This window comes from Siphateles boraxobius, unplaced genomic scaffold (genome assembly GCF_051911475.1).
Source record: "Siphateles boraxobius isolate OS27281-9 unplaced genomic scaffold, OSU_SipBor_1 33, whole genome shotgun sequence".
NCBI classification, from domain to species: domain Eukaryota; kingdom Metazoa; phylum Chordata; class Actinopteri; order Cypriniformes; family Leuciscidae; genus Siphateles; species Siphateles boraxobius.
In genome coordinates, this window is record NW_027508953.1 from 5,347,403 (window position 1) to 5,361,377 (window position 13,975).

Here is a 13,975-nt window from a genome sequence, read left to right on the forward strand (position 1 = left end):
TCTTTAGTGATAGAAGAAAACAAGAACACAAATCACTGATTGACTGGGTTGATTGATTTGTAGGATTTGAGAAAATTGATTTGTATGGAATTATTGGGCTTTTTCTGCTTGTACATTTCCTACTTTTTTATTTCCTTATTATTTTTAGTTATTTAGATAAGCTGTTGAATAATACTTTATTTTTGTTAAATAATCGTAGATGGTGAACTGAACTTTTACATATGTTTGAACAGTACATTAAAATATAAATATTTTCCTTTATTTGAGGTTACTAAATCTAAATTAATTACGTGATTTTTTTATTTTTTTATCGGTTGCATTCAAAAAGTTGTAATGCTGTTTTGATTCTTTCGAAATAAATAAATCTCACAAAAAGGAACAAGTGGTGTCAATAATTGCAGTTTTTCACAATTGCTAAGGCACATATTCACCCATATTCTCAAAACTTTAAACACAAAACCCAGTCTTTAAACTACATTCACAAAACCCAAGACTCTTCTGGCAAAATCAAACACTTGCCTCAAAACCATTTGATATGTGCTCAAAATCAAACAATGCTTTCAAAACATTAACACAGCCAGTCAATATATAAACACTCATCAGCATTCATTAGACACTACATCAAAAAATTGAGAACACAGCGTCCAGGGCATGTAGTTACAGATAAATTTTTTTTTTATTGCATTTAGAAAATCATTTTGCCATAAATAAAAGTAAATAATTCACAACTCAGTACAGCAAATAAATTGCATACTGTAAGTACTGCAAGTAATACAGTATTGAATGTCTGTATTTTCAGCATAAAAATAAAGTAAGCCCAAAGAACAAAGACAACTCTAATGAAAAGTGTATTACACAAAATATTGTGCAATTGCAAAATCAAAGTCAATGAGAGCCTCTTGCTGTTGGGAGAACAAAGGAGTCCTTCCACCCTCATTTGGTAGTCTTGCAATTCTACAAAAGGGAAAATGCTCTTACAAATGTATACATACAGTAACAATAGTAATGGACATCACATTCATATGTAAAATGTATTGTAAAACTTTTTTTCTTTTTTCCCCAGTCCCCTTTCTATTGACAAACTGATGTACTGTATCAAATGTATACAGTAAACTTTCAGTCGCACAAATTAGAAAAACTATACATTTACCTGTTCTCTTCTCTGAATGTCCTGATTATGGAGGCCACAGAGAATCTGCTCAAATTGGGTTGTACTCTTTGTCCTGCTTCCTTCATTGTCATTCCATGAACAAGAACACGGTCTATAACAGTTGCCCGAATTTGATCTGAAATTACTATTCTTGGTCTTGCTCTTCGTTGTCCTTGTACTCTTCCTCCTCGTCCACCACCTCTTACACGAACTCTTCCTCCTTTGCCTCTCACATTGTTTCCATCCATTGTTGGTATCAACATTCAACGTACCTGGGCCACCTGTGTACTCTGAGCTGGCTTATATTCTAGACAACTGATTTGATCACATCATTAGAAACCAGTGTGAACAATTTTGAGTTGTGTGTAAACGATGACAGCAGTGTTGTAGTGTGTTTAACTTTTGCCACATGTATTTACCATTTTGCAACACAGTGCAAAATGTGTTTTAGTGAGTGAGAATGTGTTTAGAGTTTTGCAAAAAGAGTGGATGAGATTTGCAAACAGTGTCTTAACTACCTGAACTTGTTTAAGGTTTTGCCTACAGAGTGACTGATTCGACAAATGGGTTTAGGCCACTGAGCATTGGGTTCAGAGAATGGGGTTTAGTGTTTTAGCAATTGTGAAATACTGTAACTATTGAATGAAGATCCAAAAAGTTCACAAAGGCATCAAATATAGTAAACTATAAATAAAAAATGTATAGGTAACACTTTATAATAAGTATACAGTAATACACTTACAAACTATTAGTTTACAATTAATTCAGTCAATATATTGTAGTCTAGTCTACATTGTTAATATATTACAGTTTTTTCAAATTGTTTACACTAAAAGTGGAACTTGAGGCTCACTCTATGAAACCATTCACTCATGTACCGAATCTTCAGACCAAGTTTGCAAAACTACAAGCACATTATACGCTTTACACTCAGGTTGCTATTGTAAAAAAGTTTTTGCACAACTCTAAACATAGTTCTCTACATTACACACATGCAAAACTAACAGCTCTTTTGGTTCATTTAGGAAACATTGCCATTTAAATGCCACAATCATTTACTGATGACCTACGCAGTGATCGTGTGTGAAAACAAATGAAAACTCTTTTAAAAATTGTTTTGAAAAATAAATAATTTTTACCCCCTTATTTTGTGTGCATATTGGCCTATATATATATATATATATATATATATATATATATATATATATATATATGCCACCCCCAATTGTACAACTGACTGCGTCACCTCTTGAGCTAAACTAGTTAGTGCAAGTGTCAAGCAATATTTATTCATGAATGGTTGAAGGTGGTTGGTCTAAAAGAAAAAAAAAGAATAAGTCAAACAAATGAACATATAACTAGGGAGGAATCACCAGGCCATCAACACAGGAGCCAGTAGAGGGGTTGAGAAAGCACGAAGGAAAGGCTAAGGCACAGAGCCTTTTAAGTAGTACACACAAGAGTTCAATGTTTACACACTGCAAACTCACAGCAGTCTAATAAGGTTAAAAGACATATTTAAGTTAAAAAAAGCAAAAGCTTTAAGTTCATTATGAGGAAAGGACGGTGTTTTTCATTTATGAATGAAGTGTTTAGAAAGTTCAAAAAGGTAATTGACCAAATAGTGTTGTGAAAAATCTTTCTTCAGTACACCAAACTTAATATGTTTGTATTCAAGGGGATTCACATTATACACAACCTTTTACTGCACAATTGAGACCAAACTTTGAGTAATTAGGCCTACAATAAAAGAAAATATTTTCAGTGGTTTCAATATCAATTTCACAAAATTGTCAAGAGTTTTTCAAGAGAAAATTCTATATGGATGAAGTCTTTCAATGAAGACACTTCTTTGTTGTTGCATGATTTTTAATAGATAATTCACCTAAGGAGATGGGAGAGAGAATGTCACAGAGTAGTGTGAAAGAATCCCTTTTACAGTAGGCTAATGTATGTTTTACCATTTAAAAAAACAAACAAAACAAAAAAAAAACGTAAAAATCCATGTTTTAAACAAAAATCATTGTCATTTAGAACATTTGTCCATCATGTCCAATAGGTAAAAGATATATAGGCTATTGAACCCAGTTTTCATAAAATAAAGATTTGTTGTGGTCAAGAATAAAATGATACATTTCTGAGGTGGTCCAATCAACTCATCTCTGCTAGGAAGACTTGCCTGCAAGAAAACTTCACAACAAAATAGCATGTCATACATGTTCTATGTAAATGTTAAAACATTCCCTGTTTGTAATTTACTGGTTTAACTTCTATGTTTCATTGAAGTGGATGAATGAAAATGGTTGCATGACCAATTTGGTTTTAAGGATCTTTCAAATACTTAACATGGTATCCCTCATTTGGACAGGGTATCAGGCTGAGATAACGGCTCCTTGAGTTCCCAGATATTTGTCCTATACCCCTTAGCTTACTTTGCTATTTAAATGTTGTTCTTTCAATTATTTCAATTATAATATTTTTTAATTCATTTTATTTATTTTCTCTTCCTTGACTTTCATGGTTGTAAATATGATTTGGGAGTTCATTGCTGTTATTTATTGTAATTTACAACTATGTCTGCCTTTTGAGAATTGTAAGTTGTTAATAGCCTATTGTTTGTTCAATGCCTATTTTGTATGTAAATTGGTTTATTTCTCAACAAAAAAAAAAAACTAAACAAAAGTTAACAACAAACAACAAAATTAATAAATAAATGCCCCAATTACAAATGGTGTAAAAAAATTTTTATTATATACTAACATAATATGATATACTAGCACACGAGAAGAGTTTTGAAAAATACTCTTTTTTTCCCCTGTTTCTATAGAAAAAGAAAAAAAGTTCCAAACTCCACAGAACCGCTTCGCCTCTGAGCAGCACGTGGTGTTTTCTTACTGAACGAATCAGTGGCCTATTTGAACGAATCGTCTGGATTAATGATTGAACTCACTCGTTAAGACGGTGGCTTGGCACCACCTACTGGCTGTTTTAGTTTCATACTTAAACGTATAATTTCATCGATTCTATCATTTCATATTTCAATATTCAAAATGTTATATTAAAAAATGAATCTCATAACATTATTTATGCAATTGTAATTGCAGTGTAAATACATCCATGGCTCCTCTGCATTAACAGTCTGTCAATAACATCTAATGCCATTCAGAGTCAGCGTCTGCACGTCCCACATCTGCAGTGCGAAGATGGATTTTGTTGAATCTGATTTTATTTTACTGGTGACAGCCCTATAGTAGTGCCTTATTAACTGAATTGATCAGTTAAACTTAAGAACTTATAGGCTACATGATGCATATAGCATATAATAAGGTTTTAAAAAATGCCCCAGGAAATCAATTTATAGCGGAAATATCACCTCTTTATGGAAAAGTTTGTTGCTGTCAACATTGTTTTTGGAAGATACATTAAAAATGCATGCAGTTGCTTCTATGTACGGATCTACAATGCATGTCATAAGTGGTTAATAGTGGATAATTTGACGCGCTTCCATGTCAAAGTGTCTGTTATCTGCGGATTCTGTTCATGTGTGCCCAGACCTTTTAGAAATCCCGACCTGCTGATGTTTTACGGCCATGTCCGGAATAAAGAGTAGGCCTATGTATGGTAAACCTATTAGTACGGCCGTAGGCTACTTCCAACACTCTTCAAGTACCTTTTTTGTAGGGTGTGTTATTTCATGTCCCTGCAGATTATGACATTATTAGTTTGAGCCTCCTGATGTTTAATGGCATCTCTCCTACTTCTACTTGCAATGAGGCTACTACAGGTGATGTTCTTCTGAAGGCTCCACAACACAAACGCAGGGCCTTTGGCTCACCCGATCCAATCTTGTCAGTGTGGTTTTAGCTGCAGAATTATATCCTACTATGAATCCATAGTCAAAAATGGAGCGAATTAAGGCAATATACAGTATATTCTTTTCATAGATGAACATGATGCACCCCAACTGTATCCTGATAAACACTTTAATACATTTAAACCTCTCTTACATCTATCAATTTATTAATGGACTTTAAGAGTTTCGTATACCCCTAAATATCTAATTACCCTTTCTTGCTTGAGTGACTGTCCATACGATTTGATATCTAATTTAGGAGTTACCTGTTTTTTAGTGAAACACAAATATTGAGTTTTTTCCACAGATAAGTGAAAGCCCCATTCATATGACCACTTTCCGACCTGATCTATTGCTTTCTGCATTTTTGACTCCAGTGCACCAATGTTACGACCGCTCACCCATACTGTCCCATCATCTGCATATAAAGCTTTACTCATTCTCTGTTCAACTCCAGAAAAAACATCATCAATCATAATATCAAACAGTATTGGGCTACAAACACTCCCCTGTGGAGTATCATTTTCTATTGAATAGATGTTAGAGGATTCCACTCCTATCCTAACCTCTATAGTCTTTTCTCTTAAGAAATCTCTAATCCTATTGAACATCTTACCACCTATTCCCATCTTATACAATTTAATTAAAAGCCCTTCCTTCCATAACATGTCATATGCATTTTCTATGTCAAAAGATTTTCTACAACATATTCTTTATTTACTTGTGCTTTTCGTATTTCATTCTCCAAACATATTAAAGGATCCATAGTTGTTTGTCCCTTACGAAAACTGCTCTGAAAAGGGGAGAAAAGTCCAATTTTTTTATTTCGCATACTAACCTTTTAGTTATGATTTTCTCCATGAGTTTGCAATGGTTAGATGTCAGAGCTATTGGTCTATAACTTTTTACTTCTGTTTTATCCTTACCTGGCTTCCCTACAGGAACTATAACTGAATGCTTCCACCCATTAGGTATCCTCCCTTGTTCCCATATTTTGTTATAAAGTATTAAAATCACATTTTTTGCTACATCAGTCTATTGTTCAATCATCTTATAACATATTTCATCTTTCCCTGGTAATGTATTTTTGACACCTATCATCGCTCTTTTGAGTTCAAACAATGTGAATTTTGCATCAAGCGGACTCTCACTTATCTCCTTTATTCCCAATACGTCTTTGTTTTCCTCAATTATCTTCGCTCTCCATGATACCTCGTCATTAGATAGTTTCTGAGAGCTATACTTTAACAAAAGCTTTTGCAAGCATTTCTGCTTTCTCTTCATTAGTTATTGCTTCCATACCACTATTTTCAAGCACCGGCAATGAAAATTCGCTTCTAATGCCTCCCATCTTCCTAATCATTCCCCATATCTCAATGACCTGGATTCCTGTCCCGATATTACTGCAAAAATCTCTCCAATATTTCCTTTTTACTTCTCGTATAACTCTTTTAACTTTAGCCTGCGCTTTTTTAAAATTCCGTTAAATTATTAAATGAATTAATTGATTTAACTATTTTAAAAGCTTTATTCCTATTCTTTACTGCTTCTTTACATTCATCTGAAAACCACGGTACCATTTTCTTTTTCCTTGCCCCAGAAGATTTACCTATAGCTTCTTCTGCTGCTTCATGTATTAAACTTGTAATCGTGTTCATTTCTTCAATGTCATCACTCAGATGTGGCATAATAACCTCAATTAATTTACTACTTGCTTTAAAACTATACAGATCTCAATTAGACTCTCTCATTCTCCATCTTGGGAGCCAGTTCTCTTCTACCTGTAAGTTTTGGTGTCTTATTTTAATCAAAACAGGATTATGATCACTTCCAATTGTATTACCTTTAAAAACATCCCATTAACTTATCCCTGCTAATTTTTCTGAGACTATTGTAAGATCAATAGCATCATATAGTCCCTCCTCCATCATCTAGACATACTAATTGATTGTCATCCATAAATTCTTCAATTATCATCCCATTCCCATCTGTTTTTGTACTTCCGTGTGTTATGAGCATTAAAATCTTTGCATACTATAATTTTTCCATTTCCCATCTCATAGGCTATATACTTTCAACCATCTCTCTTATCTTTTGGCAGGGGTTATAAAAGTTAACTATTTTGATTTTTGTTTTGTTGATCCATATTTCAATTATGACCACTTCACAATCTTTGTCAATATTAATAACTCTATAATTACTACCAGTGTTGTGCAAGTTACTTCCAAACTGTAATACATTATACATTACTTGTTACTGTTATTTAAAAGTAATTCATTACCTTACAATATTACTGTCTCAGAATTGTACTGCGTTACATTACTCCTGTATTACTTTTGAGTTACTTTCACAAAAATAACTATACAGAAGTAGAACTTAACATTCTAAAAAGGGCTGTAACGATATGCGATATGAAACCGAAATCGCGACACTCAGATCCATGAACCTGCAGAATCGCGACACACCCCTTCCAACTCCCAGCGTTATCCTTCCCGTCCAGATCCAATGCTACCACATCTTTAAATTACTATTAGTATTATTTGAAGTTAACTTAACATTATAAAATATGTAGACCTACACCACAAAACTAGTTGAGGATAAATTATTTAAAATTTGGCAATTCCAGCGTTATGGACATGACATTTGCAGACTTGCAGTCAAAACTTATACAATTATATAAATTCTCAGAAAATGCATTAATACCAAAATATTGAAACGTCTGTTTATCCATAGGCTCCTCCCAGAAAGGAGTCCAGCCATTAGAAAAATATCAGTCTTCACATGCGTTTTATATTTAATATTAGGGAAATAGACAGTCATGTGTGACAAAAAAAATACTTAACTTTTAGGAGGCAACGATTTTTTTTGTTGTAATTCTGTGAATTACACTGCGCAAATCTAATGAAGAAGGGTTGGCTCTCCACAGAACATAAAATATTCATTTTATTTAATTTTTCGTGTTCGCATTTATGAGGAAAAAACAATGTTAGACAGTTCTCCGTTACGGACGCGACCGCTCTGAAGCGGCACTAAAAGACTGCTTTAAAACTTTCACAGACACCTTACACAGAAGACAAGAAGCCTTTCTTTAAAGTGAATTTCGTTTTGTATTAATTGTACGGACCTGAAAAATATATCTATATTGAAATGTCTACTTGTAAACAGAACAATTCAAAACGAAAGAAAACAGACTGCTCTCTGCTTATGAAATGAAATGCATTTCTCTCTGGTGCATTCACTAGCCTACTGCGAAGATCGCGAGTCAGCATCGTCAACTTCATCTTGACTTTATTAATAAACAATCAACATGTCTCCTTGCTATATTTGCTTTTGCCGGTTCTTTGTGACAGCTTTTAGGTGCTTTATCGGCAGCGCCGCCGCCCATGAACGCGTCACCACGGCATCAAAAACATGATTGCGTGATGAAAACATGAAAAATACCACATAAACATAGCCTAACTGTTTAGAAAGAAAACACAGAACGAATAGCCATGCGCATACGTCCATCTCGCGAATGTAGTCTTCTTCATGCCATCTTCACCATTAGCAGCTTTTCCTCTGGCCAGGAGTTCCTTTTGACTCCTGTCAAAAATAAATCGCTATACAAATATATCAGACGCTGCCATTCAGTCTTTAATTACAGACTTGGACACCACACGCGGCTATTGACTGACCACGAACAGGTAATTTAGCCTACTTGCATCTTTCATTCGTTAATGTCTGGCGGTCTTGCTGTTTTTTTTTTTTTTGTTGGTTTGTTTGTTTTACAATTAAAACTAAAAGTCTGTTGTAACGCAAGTCTTACCGAACATGTACCGAGTAAAATATTACTGAAAATTGATTAGTAATGCCTTACACTACTGCGTTACAGCAAAACGTAATATGTTACTGTAATGCATTACTTTTGTAACGCGTTACTCCCAACACTGATTACTACCTTGTTGAATGAAAGTAATCACTCCACCCCCTATTTTAGAACTTATATCTTTACGTACTGCTGTATAACCATGAATTATAAAATCAAGTGATGGTTTTAACGATGTTTCCTGTATACATATGACGTTTGGTTTAACAGATAATTCTTCTATGAAATGTTTTAACTCTCATCCATTGGCAATTAAACTTCTGGCATTCCACTGTAAAATGGATAGTACACTCAATGCCCACCTCCACCACCATGTTGATTGTGTTTCAGATATCCTGTTAGTGTTTCATTGATTAATTCTACTGATATCTCCTCTATCCCGACTTTACTGCCGCTTTTGTGATTATCTTAATTCTATCTGTTCTACTGCTTGTTTGAGCTTGACAGTTATTGACTTCTATGACAAACTTTATATGCAACACTGTGTTCTCTTCCACAGTTACAACATTTCATTTCTGTTCCTTCCTTGCATTTCCCATACTCGTGTTCCCCTCCACACTTTGCACAATGCATTTTGGCCCTACATGCTACTGCAACACGACCGTACCGCTGGCATTTGAAACATTGGTGGAGAAATGTATGATCTTACAATGTAGCTAACATATCCAATTCTAACCCTTTCAGTCATTTTATCCTCGTCAAAAACCAACATTACTGACATGCTTTGTCCCTTAACTCCATTTCTTGTGTATGGCAATCGTTTAACTTTAGTCACGCGAACTCCATACTCAAATAACTTAATAATTAAAGAAAAATATATAGAATTAAAGACAAACTTTCCATTTTGCTTTTTTATTTAACATTTTTGTATTTCCCCAACTATTTATTTATTTATGTTTGTTTATTTATTTATTTGTTTATTTATCTTCTCAAATATTATATATATTTAGTCGTGCATAAATATCAAGATTTATTTCCTTCATATTTATGATATTTCTAATAATAATAATGTATAATGACTTTGTCATTTTCACTTTCATCAATCCAATCTAAGAAAACTTCATAGTTCAAACTTCATGAATGAATGAGGCATTTGTATAGCGCTTTCATATGTACTGTACACCCAAAGTGCTTTACAATAATATCAGGAAATCTCTCAATTCATAGCTCAATTCTGAAGAATATTTTTTCAGTCAAAGTCCAAACACGCAGACTGTAGTTCTTCTGCTCCTCGGAGCTCGTCTCGTCTGTGCAGGGGAGTACAGTAGATGTGAGTACTATCAGTTAACTGTATGATTTGATATTTCAAAATATGCACACACAAAAACCACACAGTAGCTGCAGAGTCCACATCAACTTTTTTCTGCCATGGAAAGAATGTAAGTTTTTTGTTTGTTTTTTCATTAGACAAAACGTGTTTTAAATATTTATAATAATTCTAAATGTATTTAAATAAAATATAAATGTATTTTTATACAATCTAAATCAATTTGAAGATTTTTTTGTCCACAGAAACACTCTCTGAAATACTTCTGCTGTGTCTGGAGACATTGACTTCCCAGAGTTCACTGCTGTTGGTCTGGTCTATGAAGGGCAGTTTATGTACTTTGACAGCAACACAATGAAAGCTGTGACAAAGACAGAGTGGATCAGACAGAAAGGAGAAGCAGATTACTGGGACACAAACACAACTCGCAGCTGGAACTCATCTGGCATTCAGAAACAACATCCAAGTGCAAAAGAACGGTTCAAACACTCAACAGGTATCTTTATCATGAACACACTTATACACACACACAACATACTGTACCGGATACATTTACTTCTGCATGTAAGCACTCATTATTTTTAATCAAAATACCCCTCAAAAATCTTCTCTTCTCTGATGATGTGTTTACTGGCATGAGGGCGGGACAACCTGTCACTCACATGAGATCGACCAATAGCACATCACAACCATTCCACCTCTTCCCTGATGGACAGAATAAAGTCCCGCTCTACATTTTTTCTTGTTTGAGAAGTCGTTTCACTAGGGAACAATAATAGTGAATAAAAAACTATCGCAACTTATGTTTCATACTGAATATAAATTACGTATAGCTGACATAAAGAAATCTCACTAAAATCTGATATGAATGGTACATAATTGCTGTTTCTTAACCTCAAACACTAAAAAAAAATGTATATTTCAGGTTGGTCTAGCCAATGCGCAAGTGCAGTGTAGAGGATGAGCACAAGTTTTGCATAAATACCAGGCGGTGACTTTGCAGCTTCAATAGGTAAATAGGTTAAGCTATACTATAATTCAGTCATCAACATATTTATGATCACATTTGAATTATGAATCAAAGTCGATCAAACAAGTTGCTTTGCTAATAACCCTAACCCTTGCTTTGCTAATAATTTTATATTGGCTGCTCTAAAATGGTTTAATGTGTTGTGCTAAAAGCAGTGATGGCTGATCTTCTCATTATTTTCTTACTCTGACTGTAAACAACAACTAAAAAGATAAAAGCATTTATCAGCAATTTAAGTGATTTTTTTTGACTGAGGATTTTATTCTGACTGTATGAATTTACTTTTCATTCAATATACATACATTGTCTCTTTTCCTCAGGTGTGCTCACGGCTGTGAGTGGGATGATCAGAATAATGTGAGAAATGTGTTGAGAAAGGTGATAGATAGATTTCCCCAGTCCATCAAGGTTTCATCACTCAGAACAAGTGGAATAATTACAGAGCTTCTCTTGAGAGCAGAAAACATCACTTCAGTATTGTGTGCATTGAGTGGTTGAAGAAGTATATGGAGTATGGAAAGAGCAGCCTACAGAAAACATGGTACATCAGTAATTATCCAGCAGTGAACATGTGCAAGTTTTCATAAATAGCCGTATTACCCTGTAGCCCAAGACTGGGTGCCCAATAAAGCTAAGCAGGGTTGAGCCTGGTCAGTACCTCGATGGGAAACCTCCTGGGAAAAACTATTGCTGCTGGAAGCAATATTATCTGACTGCAGTCCCGGAGACTGCATTTTCAGGACCCCACTTCTAGGACCGCATTTCTAAGACCCTAGTTTTTTGTGACAGCGCCACCTACCGAGTCGGAGAACCGCAGTCCCAGGAACGCATTTCCAGGACCCTAGTTTTGGAGGACCGAAAAAAGTGCCAGCAATGTAATATTTCCACCCAGTTTTAACTACATTAGAGTGTTTTTTTTTCTTTCAAGTTTTATTACACCCAAATACTACTTTCTTTATTGCAATTAAACCAGGTTCCTAGGAATGTTGAGAAATTATTGGGTCTAAGTAGCATATAATAACTCAAGTAAAATAAACAAGGAATCGTTTTATAGTCTTTTCAGTCACTATGGACCACATTTTCAAGTACAGAGGGAAGACAAGGATGACTCTGGGGGTAGATTTAAGATTTTGTATTTTACCAAATAATATAAAACACCTGAACTTGAACACACAAAATATTTTACAAAATAATATATAACTGAAATTGAACACACAAAATATTTTACAAAATAATATATAACCACTGAACTTGAACACACAAAAAAACAAATTTGATCATGACCTGAACCACATAGACAGAACTTCAATGGATGGACAAACACATGGACAACATCATCACTGACTCCTAAGCGAGAGAAAGAGAAGTGATTTAAATAAGGAACATTTAGTTGACCATGTTCTACTCTCTAATTTTAAATTTCATATTTAAAAGATCTTAGTTACCACAGAGTAATGGTAATGATAAAAATAATGATATCAATCTCCATACCAATTAATTTTCATAATACAATTATTGCATACTGTTCAAAGATTTGAAAAAAAAAATGATTTTGATGTTCTCGGAACAAAGGTTCTAGAAACACTCATGTCGTTTCTTGAAAACCATTTTTAAGTTAATTTCATATAAATAAATAGACATAAATTTGGCCTAAGCCTAGTGCTTAACCAATTTATTTATTTATCTTTTGTCATACTATTGCCTACCCTGAGCTGTGTCCTTGATAGCACTTCATATAGAGTACAGTATACAGTAAATGACACAATCTAACACGTGGGATTTCAATTATTATAATGGCCTCTCGGATATGTCTGACTATTAAAATGTCATATGTCTCAACCAACTTTTTAAACCATGTCAAAATGAAGAGACGTACACATAACATGCATGTATTGTGGGTAACGTTAAACAGGCTGACTGTGAGCAGGTGACAGTGAAAACATTAAGATTATTTTAACTGAATTAAAATGGAAAAACAATGAGTAATAAACAAGCTTTCAGAACAAACATGCTACAGTTTATTGTGCTGTAAATAAGTCAACACAGGCTTATCATACAACAGTTCCGTTAAATGAACGTGCAAACAATTCTTTTTCCAGCATTAGAGGCTAATATATGATGGCTATGCATTCAAGACTGTTTAGCAAATCACCAGCACGTTGGCAACGTTAACTTTCCAATGAAATGCATCAAAATTGTTTTTAAAGTTAAACAAATAAAAATTGATTCGCATTTGATACTCACACTCTGAATGTCATTCATCTTCGCTGGTCCTCTAATTCGATAAGTGGCGTTGTCACTAAAAACCTAGGGTCCTAGAAATGCGGTCCTAGAAGTGGGGTCCTGAAAATGCAGCCTCCGTGTCTGCAGGCAGATGCTACTCGCTGGAAGAGGTGTTAGTGAGGCCAGCAGGGGGCGCTCTCCCTGTGTCTGTGTGGGTCCTAAAGCCCCAGTATAGTGACAGAGACACTGGACTGAAACAAGCACCATCCTTCAGATGAAACCTTAAACCAAGGTCCTGATACCATTTAACCTGGTCATTAAAAATCCCATGGCACTTCTCGTAAAGAGTAGTAGTGTCCCCGGTGTCCTAGCCAAATAATAATCCCTGTTCAATGAATTAGCACTATTTAATGTTGTGGAGAAAAGTCATCTCTTTCTTGCGAATGAAGCTCAAGAGGCAGCGTTCCAGAAGTCCCTAATCTCTAATTGTGAAATCCTGACAATTGATGGTCAACCCTCTCTCATATAGGCAAAATGTAACATTTTCCAAGGACAATCAACTCTTCCCTATGTTACCGTAACAGAAT

The 13,975-nt window shown here is 34.6% G+C and overlaps 1 pseudogene; it reads left to right on the plus strand.

The window, feature by feature from the left end:
* The first annotated feature begins 9,435 nt into the window (after positions 1–9,435).
* Positions 9,436–11,830, plus strand: LOC143701478 (class I histocompatibility antigen, F10 alpha chain-like; annotated as a pseudogene).
* Positions 11,831–13,975: the final 2,145 nt, after the last annotated feature.